Consider the following 17133-nt stretch of genomic DNA (forward strand, 5'->3'; position numbering starts at 1 on the left):
AGCAGCAGCAGCAGTGAAATAGTTACAGTCGTCGCCGGAGTTTCTCAAGACGACGAGGCTGCTTCACTATACACAGAGGCGCGAGCGGGGCTCCATGTAAATGCATTATTTACTCGCAATCTGCTCCCGCGAGGAAAACTATGTTTGGTTAGCGGAATTCGCGACTTTTCTTCTGCGCTGTAGCCTCGTCGCCTTTTTTTTTTTTTTGTTTCTTCGTCTTTGCTCGTCGAAAAAAGCTATGCGCATACTTACATTATTCAGGGCGCAATTTTTCTTCGAGTGACGGAGCTTTTTTCTCCCGATAGCTGCTCTCCTTCTTTTTTCTGTTTCGTTTCTGGAGGAAAGAGAGAGAGAGAGAGAGAGAGAGAGAGAGAGAGGGAGAGAGAGAGAGAGAGAAGAAGCGTGTGCGCCGCTATGCTTCTTACTCTCAGCGAGATCGTCCCGAGCATTTACGCGTAACAGCTTTTAAACTGAATAATGTATTGCTGAATAGTGGTTCTTTTAGCGACGGTCTCTCTTATATAGCTCCGGCTGCTTCTGATGTGCTGTTGCGTATAGTTGTCTGCGCGAAATTTCCCGGCGATGCCTTCTGGGTTTGAGGGCTTGAAATATTTACGGAGAGAGAGAACCACGGGCTTGTTGCGTTTGAGCGATTAGCGGGGAAAACTTTTATATGATGAACTGCGCGTATACGTATATTTATAGCGAAATATTTTCAGCGAAACGTTCGCTTTATTGAAAGAGATTTATACTCGTTATAATCGTAGCGCAATTTTTGAAATGCAATACGCTGCACTAGAAAATTAATTAAGGCCGATATCGAAGCACGCGAAGAATTTCCCCAACTACACTGTGGCTTACATATTAATCAACTAAGCTAATGAAAAATAAACTTCGTCAGCTTGACCAACGTCGATTACATGAAGAACAAAAAGAAAACAATAACTTCCATCTCGCACAGCATTCCGCAAACAATCTAAAAAAGAGCACACACAACCGCGGCGTATCCGTTTTCGATCAGTAAAGAGCATCAGCGGCAGAGAGAGAGAAGCAGTTAAATTTTCCGCCTCTCGATCCTCAATAATACGCTCTCGAGCACAGCAGCAGCACGACCAACCGCACACACACACACACACACACTGCGAAAGAGCCGCCGCAAGAAAAATCCGAAACAATCGGAAATATTGACAGATAATAAAGCCGAGAGAGCAATAAGTTTATTAGATTGAAAGTTGTAATTGCGGAGAGTTCAATCCCGCCGCCGCGCAGAAATAGAGCACTCGAGAATCGTCTCCTCTATACATCTATACTTATAAAACACACGTCGTCCTACACACGTCCAGTGTATATAAGCTGCTGCGTCTCCGGGAAAGGGGTTTGCGCGCGAAAAATGAAGAAGTAGAGAGAAAGAAAAGAACGAGATTAATGTCTCCATTCGACACGGTTCAAGTTTTCATCTTGCAAGTCTTTCTGTGCGCGCGCAGTGGAGCCTCGTAAATAACGCGACGCCGCACTGCAGCAGCAGCGCTTCTCTCTCGCGGCTGGATACGTTTCAATTTTTCACGGGACTCCTCCTCATCAATCTCCGCTCTTGCGCGCATGATACACGGCGGCGCAGGTGCGTGTACTCGCTCGCTGCTGATTTTTTCACGCGGTGTACTCGTTTGCCCCGCGTGACTAATGCCGTCGTCGGAATTAGAATATACGACACTGCCTTTTTTGTCCTGTATACGCGATACATAATTCACGCGCTGATAAGATTATACTCGCGGCCCGATCCGCGAGTATCTGCAAAGCCGCGGCTCGTGTAAATCGCTGCGCGCATGGTGTGCAAATAACGCGATTAATTCGGAGGAGATGACTATTCGGGTGTGTTATTGTTGCCACGCGGAAAGTGCGAACCGTGCAGTCTCATAATTAGTCGAATGATGATGACTGACGCGCTCGTCGCACTAGATCTCATCATCAGCTGTTCATTTCAACCCCATCGTTCACGCGCCGTGTATCAATTGCGTGAATCAGCCGAAATATAATCAACGTCGAATCACGATGAATCGATTGCAGTATACCGACGGTCGAACGAAAAAAATCGCCGAAAACTCTCGTGTACAACGCGTATAAAGGAAAAGTCTTTCTCTCTCCCGAATTTCGCACGCGGCGTATATCAATAGCGCAGATCTGATTTCATGCCGACGATTCTTTACTTTTATTCGCGTCCGGCAGCAGCAGCAGCAGCAGCGCCTCTATTCGACAATACGCGAGAGGGAGGATGGATGAGCATACGTGCGGCTATCCTCGTAAAATCGGCCATTGAAATATCGGATTCTCTCTCTCGTGCCCGGCGAGCTCGCTTCGGCCGATGGCTTCGATTGCCGGAATTATTCCTTCGCTGCAGCGTTGTTGTAAACGTATAGCTATATGCATACGCGGCGCTCGAATATTTCAAGTTCTGCGCGGTGTTTCGAGGGAGAAAAACCGCAGTCTTGATTTCCCCCGTATATACGCGGTGGAGAGGGGGGGGGGGGCGACTGTGTCCTTTGAATTTTCATTACTCCAGCAAGCGCGCGCGCACACGTCGAAGAGAGAAAGGGCCGATGGCATATCGGATATCGTTTTAATCTTTTGTGCTGTGCATTCCGCCGCTGCATATACATATAGCTATATACAGTGTGCACGACGAGGCGAATCGAGGTGGAGCGGGAAGTTTACTTTGCCGGGGATATTGAATAATGTCAAGCATAAAAGTTTTCCCGTCTTCGGCCTTTCTCTCTGTGCGACGCCGCCTCGAATTTGCGTGCATGAATATCTCTGCGCAGCGCTGCCTTCTACTGTAGCTACACCATTTCGCGCATTGCTGTTTGAGGAAACTTGTCATTTAACTTTTCAACAAGACTTCTTCTTCTTCGCTCTTGTCCACCTTCAATTTTTTTCCTACTCTCTTCAAAGACGATATTTCAATTAATTAGATTTTCGACGAGGTTCGACTCCCGAGAGCTCTACACGTGCGCGTGTGTGAGTGCAAAGTTTCCGCGCTGCCGAAAGTTCAATATCCAGTTATAATGCGAGAGTAAACGGCTCGGCGCCACGCCTTGGTCTAAAACCATTAGAACGCACGAGTGATGTGTATACGAGAGAAGAGATTTGTATGCGCGCCTACTTACGAAATCCATACTGCATTATTTCGGCGGTTCGCGAACAAAAGTTGCGTAAGCTGTACGTACTCCTCCGGTAATAATAGCTCGAGAATTATTATACGCGTATAATAGTTTACCGCGTGATAAAACGGGGAAATTTATTAGCAGTTGGATAAAATATTATAGCTGCGCGGAGAGAAAATTGCTAAAGAGTCGTGTCTTCATTGCGAAAGGCCTTAATGAAGTATAAAAATAATTATAATCACGATTACGGGGCAGAGGATCGAGGCGCTTTATCCTGTACACGAGGGAATACGAATTCGCGCGCGTTTCTTTCAGACACAGAGAGGGAATTACCGAAGAGCCTTTGCATAACGCCTAGCGATTTTTCACCACATATAGGATTCAGCGAATTAATAATCCTTGCGACATCGACGCACGATAATAAATCCTCGCCGATCGATCCCTCATTGCGAAACCGAAAAGTGTGTGCGTTTATGCATTCGCACTGCTGTAGTATCTCGCGCGAGGCAATTATCGAAAATCCGCGAAAGTGAAATCGCCGAATGCAGCAGCGAGAGTCACAGCTAGGCTCGAAAAGTGAAAATAAGTAGACGACACGGTATACACACTCGCAGGAATGACATTGCGCAAGCTTATATATGCACAGCGTTTAGTCTCTCTCTCTCTCTCTCTCTCTCTCTCTCTCACGCGGGCTCAGCGATGAATTGTTCTCGCGAGAGAGAGAGAGAGAGAGAGAGAGAGAGAGCCCAACGTTCGCTGCTGCAGCTCGAAAGCAGTGCCGCGTGTTGCACAATCGCCGCCTGACGGTACCTTTCGCACACTCAAAGGTCACCTATACACGCCGCCGTTATAATCTCCTGTATAAACGTATACTTTCCTGTGTACATCAGGGAGAAATCGTAAATTTACGACTCCCGACACACAAGAAGCTACATTCTCGCTGAGCCTGTTTAATATTGATTCGTTTTTCTCTCTCCTATACAGTATACAATATACACGTACGTGACCCATAGCAGCATACAATGCAGCGACGAGCAAAGTTTGATTTACAGATATCTCTCTCTCTCTCTCTCTCTCTCTCTCTTGAGCGAAAGAGTCGCAATCAGAAAGTTCGGAGCGGCTCGTTAGAGCTCGCTCAGAGAGCGCACACGGGCCACAGCTGCTCTCGTCGTCTTGGCTCTTCTTCTCTCGCGCGATTGGACTTTCGAGCCTATGGCCGAGCTTTCTCTCGATCCTAATCAGAGCCGAGAGAGCCTTCACGAGTAAGCGGGAGATTGTTAGTTCGCCAGAAGCAGCCGGACGCGAAGGACCGCTGCGCTGATGAGCTTAGGAGTTTGAAATTGGCGTGTGTGTGTGTGTGTGTGTGTGTGTGTGACACCTCGGGATCGATTGTGCGCAGCTCGACGCAGTGTATCAGTGTATGTGAGTTTCTGTGTTGTTGTGTGGCAGTGTTTTTATTTCGCGCAGCGGCTGCAGTAAAATCCCGTTGCCGCTCCGATAACTCGGCTGATCGGGCGCAAAAAAGGTATAATCGTAGATTTATTCTTCCTCCGAGCTGTGCGCAATTCCTGCGGCGATCGATAACGAGACTTGGTGTATTTACGCTGTGTTGTTAAATTAAATGCGCGACGATTAACAATTACGCGAAAAAGTTTAATGGCATAATTCGCCTTGGCAGCTCCGGAGAGTTATTAGTCATTAGTTAAAATTATAGAGCAGTTTTGTATACTCTCTTTCTCTTGGCTGTGGGCGAGCGCGGTTCGCTCTTGCATAAAAATTTTTCCATAAATCACGTTTATCCTCTTATCGGTTTATGAATACAAAAATAGCGATAACAGCTCTCGCATTATAATATTTACATTCTAATAATAATAATCCCGTATAATGCATCGCAACTGAAATTGCACACACTGTACGCTCGCTGGCGCGCTGCACTCATTACGACTAAAGCGCGGGAATTTCGAAATTGTAATTCTAGCCTATTTCCAGCCTGCAAAGTATAATTGAATTAGATGCCCGTCGCGTTAATAATGCAATCCCGGCCGTATTAATTCAAACTCGAAACGGCTTTTAATTACGAAACAATTAGCGCTCCGATGGACGGCTAATTCGAGACGGCACACGCCCGGAGTGAAAGTATGCATAGGCGCTCGTCTCTCTGACACAGATATTATACCGGCTATAAGCACCTCTCTCGTAACAGACGCGCTGGATCTTCTCTCTCACATCCTCTAATCTCTAAGCCTAATGAATAGTAATTGAGCGCGAATCAGCGTCGATATCAATCATCCGAGACATCTTTTCTCCGCTAATCCAATGAATCGAAGCCGAGCGGAAACTTTTCCCTCGTGCAAACACACAACACGCCCCGATCGATATTCCTTCCTCCGAGCGATGCGAGATTCCGTCAAACACGCCATAATCGATCCTCGTCCAGTCCTTAAACTGTATACCATTTGTCCGCCGAGGCTTTAACACAACAGCGCAGTAGTGTGTTCAGTATATTCTCTGGAAATTAACACAGCCAAATGGATTTTCACTCTCGCATTCGAATCACCCCCAAGAGAGAGAGAGAGAGAGAGAGAGAGAGAGAGAGAGAGAGGGGGGGACGGAAGCTCTCGTTTGTTCGCATTATCGCGTCTCCGTGCGCAGTTTACAGCCGACTTTAACGACTACTTCGTCGCTGCTGCTGCTGCTGCCGCTGCTGGGACGTCGCGCGGATTATCCACGAGTATAGCTCCGCACACGTGCCGCGATATGGCTCGTAATTCCTCGCGGTGGAGGGCCGATCATTAGTTCCGCGGTAAATCGCGGATTATGCGCTCTCCCGGCTGCTCCTCGTTGTGTTACTCTCTCTCTCTCTCTCTCTCTCTATCTCTCTGTTTGTTTGGCTTGCGATGATGTTGATGAAAGAAAGTCTCGACTCTTAGCACTCTCTACTCGCGTTAAATTGGCGTGAAAGCAGAGTGCAGAGGTGTGGAGTACAACAATGCCAGAGTATATTAGCTCTCGACTTGTACTCTGCTTTTCTTTGTTCGATTTTGATTTACGAGGAAGACTCGCTGCCGGAACGACTTTGCATTGTAGGCTGATGTGGTGTACTTTTACGAGGAAAGTTTTGCGACGATTCGGCGTGTCTCAATAACGGCTATATTGATTCGACGGAAGGAGCTGCTAGAAATTACGCTAATGTGTGCCACCGATGCTGCCGCGGACAACTTTGCAGAGGCGCGATAATAATATTCTGTTTCAGTCTTCGCGAGAAGTTGTGTTGCTGCCTGCGACTGTGCGTGCATAAAACACCATGCCGGTGTGCAGGCTATTGTATAGCTGCTGCTCGCGGCGGGAATTTCGAAACTAATTTTGCGATGCAATTTTAATTCCGTAGAGTTGTGCGACACGCGAATCGAGTCGTTCATTATTGCCGGTGTAGCTGCTGCGTGTGTATTGTGTAGAGCAGAAAGTTCGGGCTACGTTTAGTAGGCGACGCGTCGAGCGCGAAATTCCGATCCTGATACGGCTGCTATAAACAGCGTCGTGTTCGTTAAAGACCGATATAGGCACAAAACTGAAAACCGTTATGTCGGCGCGTTATTTAATTAAAAATATTCGGTCACGTCGTTAAACCAACAGCAAAACCGCCGAGATCGATATCGAGACGTATCGCATTACTCGGAATTCCTCTCGCGCGGCCATCCGCCCACAATTTAATTACCATCATCGCCACCACACGAGCAAAGCGGGAGAGAGAAAAAATTGCCATCGATACGCCCCGGGCAGAAGCGACCGTCCGTAACGCGAACAAACACACACACGGGACATAGCATGGAGCCAACGATGCGCAGCAAAGAAATCGCGTTACAGTAGCGCCGCGCATATTTAGGAAGACCCTCGCGCGCACGCACATGTTATACCCTCCTACCTCCTTCTCTATAGCTTCGGCTTGTTCAGCTGGCATGTTGACACTGCTAACGGCGAGTTCGCACGCGTATACGCTTTTCCCCCGCACACATACACAACGCAGACGTATAAGCCGCTCGCGTACACCCCCCGTCCGTGTATACTTGTTCGATCGTCGGTGGTGTATCCGTTATGCGCTAGAGGTAGCGCTGGCGCTAATCCAAAAATTTTCTTCCCGCAGCCTTTTTACTCTTATACTCCCGGCGGTCGGTGGTAGCGCGGCTGCTTCGAGTTGAAGAAATCTGGCTTGTTTTGATAACGCCGAGGGGGTAGGGGGAGGCAAAGCGAGCGGATCCAATGGAAGGCGCTGGTGCGCGGAGGATGCTATTGCTGCGGGGCTCCGAAGTGGCTCGGCTTCGCCGGTTTCAAGTGCCGTGTATGCGCGATTTATTTCGTTGATTCTTTGAAAATATTTTTCTTTGCTCTATGTGTAGTGAGGGAATGTTTGCTCGCTGAAAAAATACTCTATACATGGGTGAAGGGTTTTATTTTTGCAAGTTTTTTTTTCAAAAGCAAACATTGCCTTTCCAGTTTTATCGACAGAAATACTCATAAGAAATAATGAAAGATACAAAGCGACAGTCTAATTCACAAAGCTCTCTGGAAAATTAGCGTCTATACAGCCGAATTCACCCGCTGCAGAATCAGCAGCAGCAGCAGCATTACAAGCATCAGCTCTCGGTTTCTGGCTGACTGTCGAAACGTCGCGATTCTCTCCGTTTTGCACAAGAGACCGACTCTCGCTCCCTCTCGCGCGCTAATGAAACGGAATAGCTCCTCCTCGCCGTTGCCGTCGTCGTCTTGGGGGCTACTATGTATACCGTCGGCGGTCCATCGATATAATTGCAGACTCCGCAGCAGTGGCTGTCGTTGCGCAATCGTCGTCGCCAATCGCAACCGCACGTTTTCCGAGTTGCGCTTATTCAATTAACGTTCTTCGCCGCCGCGGCGAGATATTGCAGCTCAATCCCTCCTCCCCGGCGATTCGGCTCTCCGTGGGAGTATAGACAACGACGAAAAACCGCGAGGTTACACGAAAGACAGCTCCATTATGTTTATTATCGTTGAGGTCTCTCGGAAAATTGTTCGGTCGCGCTTGTATAACTCGCGCGCGCGCGCGCGTTTCTAATTTTCGTATAAAGCATAATTATACACAGTCGTCGGCTGCAGAGAGAGATTGCGTCGAGAAAAAAAGTAAGTATAAATTACGAGCTGGAAAAAAAGAACGCGTGCAGCAGCACCGACCGTGAGAGCGGTGGATGATAAAAATGAAAGTAAGAAAGCAGAAAAAAGTGGAGAAGCAGCGTCGATTAGAAAGTTCGATTTTCGGCGCGACCTTTCGATTTTTTGTAATAGCCGCGGACGCGAGAGCGAGCATCACCTCCGGACGCGAGAGTCACGATGCGGTTGCCTCATCTCTCGCTCGCCGGTCTGAGAGACTCGTCATCCTCGCGAGGAGAGAGAGAGAGAGAGAGAGAGAGAGAGAGAGAGAGAGAGAGATTCCAGCGACTTTCACAATCGATAAAGCGCAGACTCGCGCTCGCGTGTCGCTTTGTGGCTTTACACGTGTAAAAATCGAAGTCAGTCGTAAAGACGATCCATTACTCGGTGGGCCTTTTGGCTTCTCTAAGCGGCTTTTGACAGGGGGGAGTGTATATGCACGAAGCTGATTGGGCTTTTATCGCACTTTATGGCCGATGCGAGAGGATAATGTATTCCGACGGATATTTTGTTGGATGACTGCGTGTATTGCGTTAGCGATTGTGGGTATACGTGTATTCCTCGTTAATGTGAAAATCTGGCGTTGACACTAGCCATTTTTTTTCATCTCTTCTCTCACGATCAGTCCGTGATTTATTCCTAGATTTATGTAATCTTCGGTATATTGTCAATGCAATCGCGATTTAATTTACGATCGCCGCTAGAAATTTCGTCGTGATTCATTACAAGCTTGACGGCTACGACGCGTCTCAATATTTTATATCTAAATTAAAATTCAAACGGTCGTTAATAAACGCAGCTCTTATCCAGCAAAATAAGAGAAGCTCCATCGAGCCCTGCGACGAGCTGTCCTAAAATTCCCAGCGGCCCAGATTTTCGTCTCACACACGTGCGGGGGGCCGTGTGACTTGCGGTCGCCCGTCGGCTTTTCAAAAGAACCCAGCGCCGTTACTGCAGCCGCGATAAAAAAAGAGTAGCGCTACATAGCGCGCGAAGCTCGAGCCTTTGATAGGATGACGAGTCGTCGTCGTCGTCGTCGCCTCGGGCAACTCGATGCATCTCTCTCTCTCTCTCTCTCTCTCTCTCTTTCGTGCCTTTTTTCCTCTCTCTCACGTCGCGAGGTCGCGTTTGCACAAAGCGTTTGGAAAGTGTGCCGACGAAAGGTCAACTCACTCTACTCTGCTCGACTTGAGCGCATCTCGACTACTGCGCGAGAAATTCCGCGAAAATTCCGTTGGCCGACGCTTGTATACCGCTGCTGCTGCCCGATTGATTATGGGCTTCGGGGAAGATTCGAGATTCCTGTCCGATACGTGCGATGATTCAACGTTCTATGGCCGTGTGCGCCTTTTAAGGAGCGCCGATGTCTGCCACCATCAGCTGCACGCTGCAGAGGAGGTGTGTTTTGTATTGCACTCACTGGAGTACTGCAACGCGTTATTGCCTTAATGAGGCATTCTATCGGAGATTGAAATTGTTGCCGCGGCCGGATTGCGACGTGGAAATATTCGATTTGATTCTGGGAGACGAAAGACGAAGTCTTATTGAGTATAGGATGTCGCGTGAAGGGAAACGTCAGGCACGTCTCACTTCTACCTTGTATAGGACCTGATATTTATACACACGCTGCTGAGCGTGAAATTCGTTAGAATCGAAAACCGATGTAAAACAGAAATATTCCTACCATATATACTCAAATGGAATTTTTACTCGCTTATCACACCCTGCGTGCGTTCACCCCTTAAGACCATATATAGACACGTCCCTTCGGAGAGGGAGAGCGATCTCATCCAGACGATAAACCCAATTTAATGAAGCAAGTTTCGCTTTGACGTCTCTGCGCCAGTTCTCCGCGGCAGTTGTATGCTTATCCCGCCGCTTGCATTCAGCGAGAGCTAGAAAGACACACACACACATTCAAACATCCAGTCAAATCTAGAAACATCATCAGTTTCGTCTTGCTGATCCGTCCAAGCGCGCGCGTGTGCATAACAACGGCTCGTTTACACGACGTGTTCCCTTTGTCAAGAGATGGCACGCGCAATGTACAGAGGATCGCAGCGAGAACGGCTCTTTTAATTAATACACCGTCGCGAATTTCAACTAATTAAACGTGCGGGCCTCTAGTTCAAAAAGAGGACCACATGCACAAGATTTTCCTCTGCGAGTGTACACTCGGCTCTCTGAACTGAATACGCGAAAATAAAGTTGAGAGATTCAAAAAAGATTGACGTATAATTTCGGCGAGAAACGCGAAATTAGCCGAGGATTCAGCGCGTTCTATCTCGCAAGCGTCCCCTTTGACACCGCACTGCAACTGCATTGTGTATATAGCTATTGTTATATTGCGTCAAGAGACTCGCAAAGACGGTGATTATACGACTAAATGCCTGTGTATATAGTTCGCAAGCTTGACTGCCGCTTTTTTTTCGGCGGCATTAGTGCGAAGTGCATTAAAATTAAAAAAGTTGGGGGCGCGTGATTAAATCATGAAATGACGGATGGCAATTCGGGCGTCAAAGTTTTTCAATTTCGGCGCTGGAGAAGTTAATTTCGCTCTCTCTCTCTCTCTCTCTCTCTCTCTCTCTCTCTCTCTCTCTCTCTTTCTACTCTCTGTGTACTTTTTTTGTAATTGTCGAGTCGAGAGAATGAGAGAGGGGGGGGGGGGGATTGTTGCACAGCGTATAACGCAGCCGCTCATCAACATCATAAAAACAAACTTTTCTCTATCTCGATCTCAACGGCTTTTATTCCCGCTCCCGAGATCGCGCCAGCGCAGCGAGAAAGCTCTCTCTCCGTGTAGATTTTGAGCGCGGAATCACCCTATTCGCGGTTGTTCTCGGAATGGCCTCTTTCTCCGGGATTAATCCGAAATAAAACCATAAAATCCAATATACGTGACTCTCGGCGCAAATAGAGCTTTTTCTCTCTCTCTCTCTCTTTCAGCTGCGCACGGCTTCCGCGCGATCGGCGCATAGGTATTATATATACCTTTATGGCGCAACTTTCCCATAAACTGCTTAAAGCTCGGCTGCATCGCGTGCGATTCCGCCTGCGGATTTCGCGCGAATCGCGCGGTGCAGCGCTGCCGGTCAAAATACATAGGAAAAGAAGCAGGCGCCGATATACACACACGCGCGCGGCCGCTATAGATAAGGCGCTGCACAAAAGCTCGGGGCCGGAAAAATGATGGCGGTCGCGCGGCCGATAAGCCTCGTAAAACACGTCGCCGGACCTCTCTTTTTCGTCGTGTGCCACCCACCCACACACACACGCCCTCGCAATCGAGATTAGAAAAAAAAGGCCGGGTAATAGAGTACAGCGGACGAGAAGGAGAAGAAGAAGAAGAAGCGTCGAACGAACGCCTTGACTGAGTGATCCTTTATTACGTCGTCCTTCGCCACCTACTCTCGGCGCCGCGGGGGCGCTCGCACGCTACGGCAGTGCGAAAAATAAAAGACTCGTAAAAGCTCGGCGGTTAGCTGCGTTATACGGCTCACTCTCTTCTCGAGAGAGAAGCGCGCTCGCTCACGTAATAAAAAACAGCGCGCGCAGCTCGGATGAGAGAAGCTCTGGCTCCGGAGTCGTTCTCTCCCTCCCTACCTCTTTTTTTTCGTCCCGTATCAAGTTGCGCGATAAAAAGTGCTCGTGCGGAAACTGCGGCTAGTCTTTTTTGCGCGGCTGCCGCCCCTATGCGTGATGTTTAAATTTCGCGGCTGAATGCGCGCGAGCGCGCGTTGTCGTATCATAATGATCCGCTGGAAAGTTAACTCTCTCTCTCTCTCTCTCTCTCGCACGTTAATTAAAATATTACGAGAGGAATATACGCAGCTTTGTACTTTTGTCGTGCGGCGGTTCGGGGAATTTTCGTTTGGAAGAAAAAAAATTTAATTAAAACTATATATTCACGCAGCCCGGCGTGGTCCCCGAAACGAAACACCGTATTAAATCATACTCGCTGTATGCGTATGCGGGTAATACGGTATAATATAAAATCTGCAAGCCGCCGCCGACGTGCATGCACTGGCTGTCCGGTGTGTATAGTACAGGTGCATATAGCATCCCCGCCGCGAGAATTAAGTGCCAGCAGCGGCGCGCTCCGTTGCCGCCAGTCTTAATTAACTCGGCGTGGGCTGTGCTCCTGGCCGTTGCCACCAGCCCTGTACATAGCCGCACACGTACAGAGCCACTATTCTCTCCTCTCTTTGCAGCCCCCGCTGCAGCTTTCGCCTGTAAATCCCCCTTAAATCCGGGGCCGTCTTAACCTTCAGGGGCTTTCTTCTTCTTGCCTCGCTTCGCGCGTCCTCTCTCCCTCGCGCGCGCGCTCTCGATCCCCAACAATTGCGACTCGAACCTTAAACCCATTAGCCGCGAGCGTTCGCGGTGTGGCGCCACTATCAAATTCCGAGGCCGATCCTCCGCTGGTTATACGACTTAACGCCCTCTCCGCGCAAGGCTTTACTTTCTGCGTTTAATTCCGCAAGATCGACGCAGCGGAGCTGCTCTGAAGACGTCTATATATATAGTACACAGTCTCGCGGTTAAACGCCGCGGGAAGAATATTATTATGCATTCCCCTTTATCTCTCTCTCTCTCTCTCTCTTTCTCTTACTCGCGCCTCCTTTTGTGCGCGCGCGGGTTTTCACTTATACACCTGCGCTCGCGCGTAAAAACTACATTGTTTCGAGATAAATCTACTCTCTTTTTCCGAGTACTCTCTCCGTACAGCATTGTTCTGCCAGCTCTCGCACTGAATAAATTTGAAAACATTACCTCGACTCGCGCCTGCTCTCCGCTGCTTATTTCTTCTTTTTCGACTTGCACCGTCGTCGTCTTGGGGGAGGGCTGCTGTGTATAAGCGAGAGAGCTGACGCGCGCGTTTTGAATCGTAAACACGAAGCGTTATTCTCGCGGGCAATTAAAATGCGGGGGTTATACTCTGCGACTTTGCCGCGCTAATGGAAAAGCGTGATTCCGCGCCATATTTCGCGCGGAATTAACTCGCGAAGAGAGCGCGCGCCCGGGTGTAATCGAAATTCAATTTTAAACGCCCGAGAGAGAAAGAGAGTTGGCGCTCGTAAAACTTGTATTTTCATAGCACGCCCCATCGCGCGCTCGTGCGGCTAATTCATAAGGTAATATTTTAAAATCCACCCGGGATTAAAAGAGCTAATGTAATACTTTTTCTCAACTTTTCGCAAAGGCGATTTTATATATACTCGTAATCCTTCGCTGATGTCGAAGCCCTGATCGATCGGAACTTTGGCAATTTTTACTTGCGGAATTTTTTCCCTGAAAAATCGAGCGAAACAGGATAGAAGAGAGGGAGAGTGAGAGATTAGCAGCGGAGGAAATTTCGCAACGGGGGCATTGTGTTAATATTTGGAGGGCAAGCTCGCTCGCTTGCGCATCAGCGTTGATGGATGACCGGCGAATTAATCACGCTCAAGATGAATGTCGACGGGAATTACGTCGCGCCTGTGGGTATAGAGAAGAACAGGAGAGAAAAATGCGAATGAAGCGAAATTGCTCTCCTACTGATAATAACTTTGAATTCGCCGAACAGCAGCAGCAGCCAGCAGCTGTTTATATCCCGCTGAATAGATGAATGCACATTTTCCGCGTCAATTACCGCGCTCTCCCGGGCTGAATTAACCTTCTCGCTCGCTTTCTGTGTCTATTGTGAATAATATAATAGTAGTTTCGGTGATCGTTACAGTTCGTTAAGCTTCCTCGCTCTGCAATTATGCTAATGCCGATAAGCGTCGCGGGAGAAAAATACGCTTTCTTTCTTTGAAAAACTCTTAGCGCACGCTCTGTGTATGCATATAGTAGAGTAAGGGAGGGAGGGAGGAGGAGGACGTTGGCCGCGTGTTTGCTCGAGGCACACACAGGGGGAGAACACTCATGTTTGCGCAGTTCCGGGAGAGCGCGGAGTATCTCTCGGTTTGGCTAGGTAAGTGATTGTGTAAGGAGAGCGTCTCGGCCGCAGCAGGACGGCTGGATGGAAGTGGCCGATTCTTATTTTCAAAACGCGCGCGCGCGCGCGCGCCGAGTGTAACGGAAATCTTGTTACTTCTTAAAAGTGTTTGCCAACCCCGCTGCTGCCGCTACGGTCAATATGCGGACAGGTAAAAATGGATCGCATACTTATAAAATCATTTCGATCCATCGAGCGTATTTGCATGTCCATCTATCTCGCGTCGTTGTCGGTTTATCCGTCGCCGCGAGTTATTAGTGCGCGTTCGAGCTACTTTCAAGAGGCTGCTGCGCCGGCACATACAAGGGCGTCGTCTCTCGAAAGGAAAATGCCGACGGCAGCGACGGCGGCGGCCCAGGCAATCGCGAGCGAGAAAGAGGGTGGCAACACTGCAGGTGACGTGCGTGAGCTCGGCTCGACCGTAACTCCTTTTGTCGTCATTGTTCGCCGCGTCAAAGAACCTAACCCGCAAGAATTTATCCCCTTGACGCGCTCCCCTATGTGCTGTTATACAGTGGGAAAAAGCCGGGGATTCTGGCGGCTGATTCTTATTTATATTTGTGTATCTCGATACCCGATTTGTTGGCCGAACGATTTCGGAGAATCGAACTTGCAGTTTTGGAAATTGAATCATTAAATCTTGAGCACGTTGTTACAGTGGAGAGGGGGTGCGAGGGGAAAAAAAGAGAGAGAAAACTATTCGCGGGGAATCCCTTTATTTGAATAAAGTTTCGAAAGAAGCGAAAAAGTTTGGGGGGAAATAAAAGTTCGACACATTTTTTGGAACATCAGTTTGCCGAGGCAAAAAATCGCGCGAAAACTTTTGCCAGCGCGCGCCGCGCAGTGAAATGGGTTTTAAACTTTATGAAATTTAAACGAAAATAAAGCGCGCCCGCGTTTTTGTCTGTATTATAGAAACATGCGAATCTAACCGTTGTTTTTCTTTCTCTGTTTCAGGTGAGAGTTTGTGCACGAGATCTCGATCGTATAGCGTAAGTTTTCAGTATAAAACGCACGTATTATTCATAGACCAAAAATAAAAATCCCCTTTATATCCTCGAAGATAAAGGAAGGATGGATATTAGGGGGATTTCGCGCCGCGGGAAAGACAAATGTTCGGGCCGCGGCGCACACGCGCGGTTAAATTTTTACGAACGCGAATTAAAGGCACAGAAGATTCTCGCAGTTCGAGGAGAGCCGACGAGAAAAGCCTCGGCGGGAAAGTTCGTATAAGATAACTCCGAGAGGCGTAAAAACTATATATAACAAAGGCGGGTACGCGCGAAAGTAGATACATGCCGAGTTTAGCCAGACACGCCAAGAGAGAGCTCCGCGTCCATGTATATAGGCTATGTGTACGACCGCGTGTGCATCTCAGTGGGCCCGTATCTCTCTTCTTACGTTGAGTTAATCCGTTTACGCTGGTAGTTCGCGGTGTAGAATTTACTCCCGCGGAGAGGAAGATAAGCAGCGAAAATGCCACTTCGAAGCCTCGCGCAAGGCGTCGTAGCTTGAAAGCTCGAGGAATTTCGAAAAAAAATACTCCGGCCTTTGATGTGGACAGCGAGAAGAGCGTCGGTGCCGAAAGAGCAACTCTCCTTACATATATTGTCGTACACGCGAAGTTTTCAATAAAACGTCGCCGGAGGCTTTCCCCACCCACATACTACATACGGGATTCCTTTCTTCGGGCAATTTTTCTCCCCGGAAACCATTTCTCATCTGGCAACTCCTGCTGCGCACAAATTCTCTCTTTCTCCGAAAAATACTCTAATGCTCTTTGCGCGCGCGCTCGCCTCGAAAAAAATGCGGTGTATGCGCGATAGCCGAAAAAACAAAGGGAGCGCGCGAAGAACGACGTCAGAAGCGGAATGCTTTTCGCGCTCGGCGCTCTCGATATACACATACACACACTGGCTTTTTCATATCCTTAAAACAGAACTCGACGCTTTCCGCAAGCCGGGCGATTCCGGGCGCCGCCGCCACGCGCGTCTATTCCCTTTGTGCGTCCTTTGGACAAAGGCCCGAGTTCTCTCTCTCTCTCTCTCTCTCTCGCCGCTGTCGCCGAGCGGAAGGAAGTTTTCATTCGCTCCTCTCTGCCGTCGTCGTCGCCCTCTTTCTCTAAAGTATACGTGTACGTACCCTCTTTTGCGCGCGCGTTAGCCGTACACGCGAGCGTGTGTGTGTGTATCGACAAAGAGGAGAAGAAAGCCTCGGAAATGCGTCCCCGAATTTCCCGGCGCGGAAAATCTCCCCCTTTTCTTCCCTTTTACCTCCGCTCCCTTTCTCGAGCGCTCGCGCGCAGTGTTCCTTTGCGCGCCTTTCTTACGTGTGCGCGAGAGACGCCTTGCCAGAGAGAGAGAGAGAGAGAGAGAGAGAGAGAGAGAGAGAGAGAGAGAGAGAGGGAGGGAGAGAGTGTAGTGAGTTTGCTCTCGCGAAAGGGGCGCGAGCTGGGTAAACGCGCGTGATGACGACGGCTGATGCTTTCGAGCGCACTTTTCCTCGTCGATGCGCGAGAGAGCGGCTTTAATTGATGCGTATGCGCGAGGTACTTCGAGGGAATTTTCGGGATATCGCGTCGTGTGTTTATGTATTGCAGCAGATAATTGACGCAACGCGAACGAGGCTATAAACTCTGTATTATTTATTATTACATCGTAAAATTAACGTTGCTCTCCGATTTTAAAACTTGAATGCCGTATAAAAAAGAGAAAGTCTGATTCGGTATTGATCCCAGCGAACGTATTCATCTCGCAACGCTACTCCGCCAAGTACACACAGCCTCGCTAAACCAAATTCGATTTATCCCTCTAA

The 17133-nt window shown here is 48.7% G+C and overlaps 1 protein-coding gene across 3 annotated transcripts in view; it reads left to right on the plus strand.

Moving 5' to 3' along the window:
• LOC100121727 (putative polypeptide N-acetylgalactosaminyltransferase 9) overlaps positions 1-17133 on the plus strand; it is a 95865-nt gene that overhangs the window by 32046 nt on the left and 46686 nt on the right. The window contains exon 1 of one of the 3 annotated variants that reach the window (XM_032596880.1): positions 15282-15311. The exons of the other annotated variants lie outside the window; for them this stretch is intronic. The gene's annotated coding sequence lies outside the window, so the exon portion shown is untranslated. Of the gene's footprint in view, positions 1-15281; positions 15312-17133 lie in introns of those variants that run through there. 3 annotated transcript variants of the gene reach the window in all.

This window comes from Nasonia vitripennis, chromosome 2, assembly GCF_009193385.2.
Source record: "Nasonia vitripennis strain AsymCx chromosome 2, Nvit_psr_1.1, whole genome shotgun sequence".
NCBI lineage: Eukaryota > Metazoa > Arthropoda > Insecta > Hymenoptera > Pteromalidae > Nasonia > Nasonia vitripennis.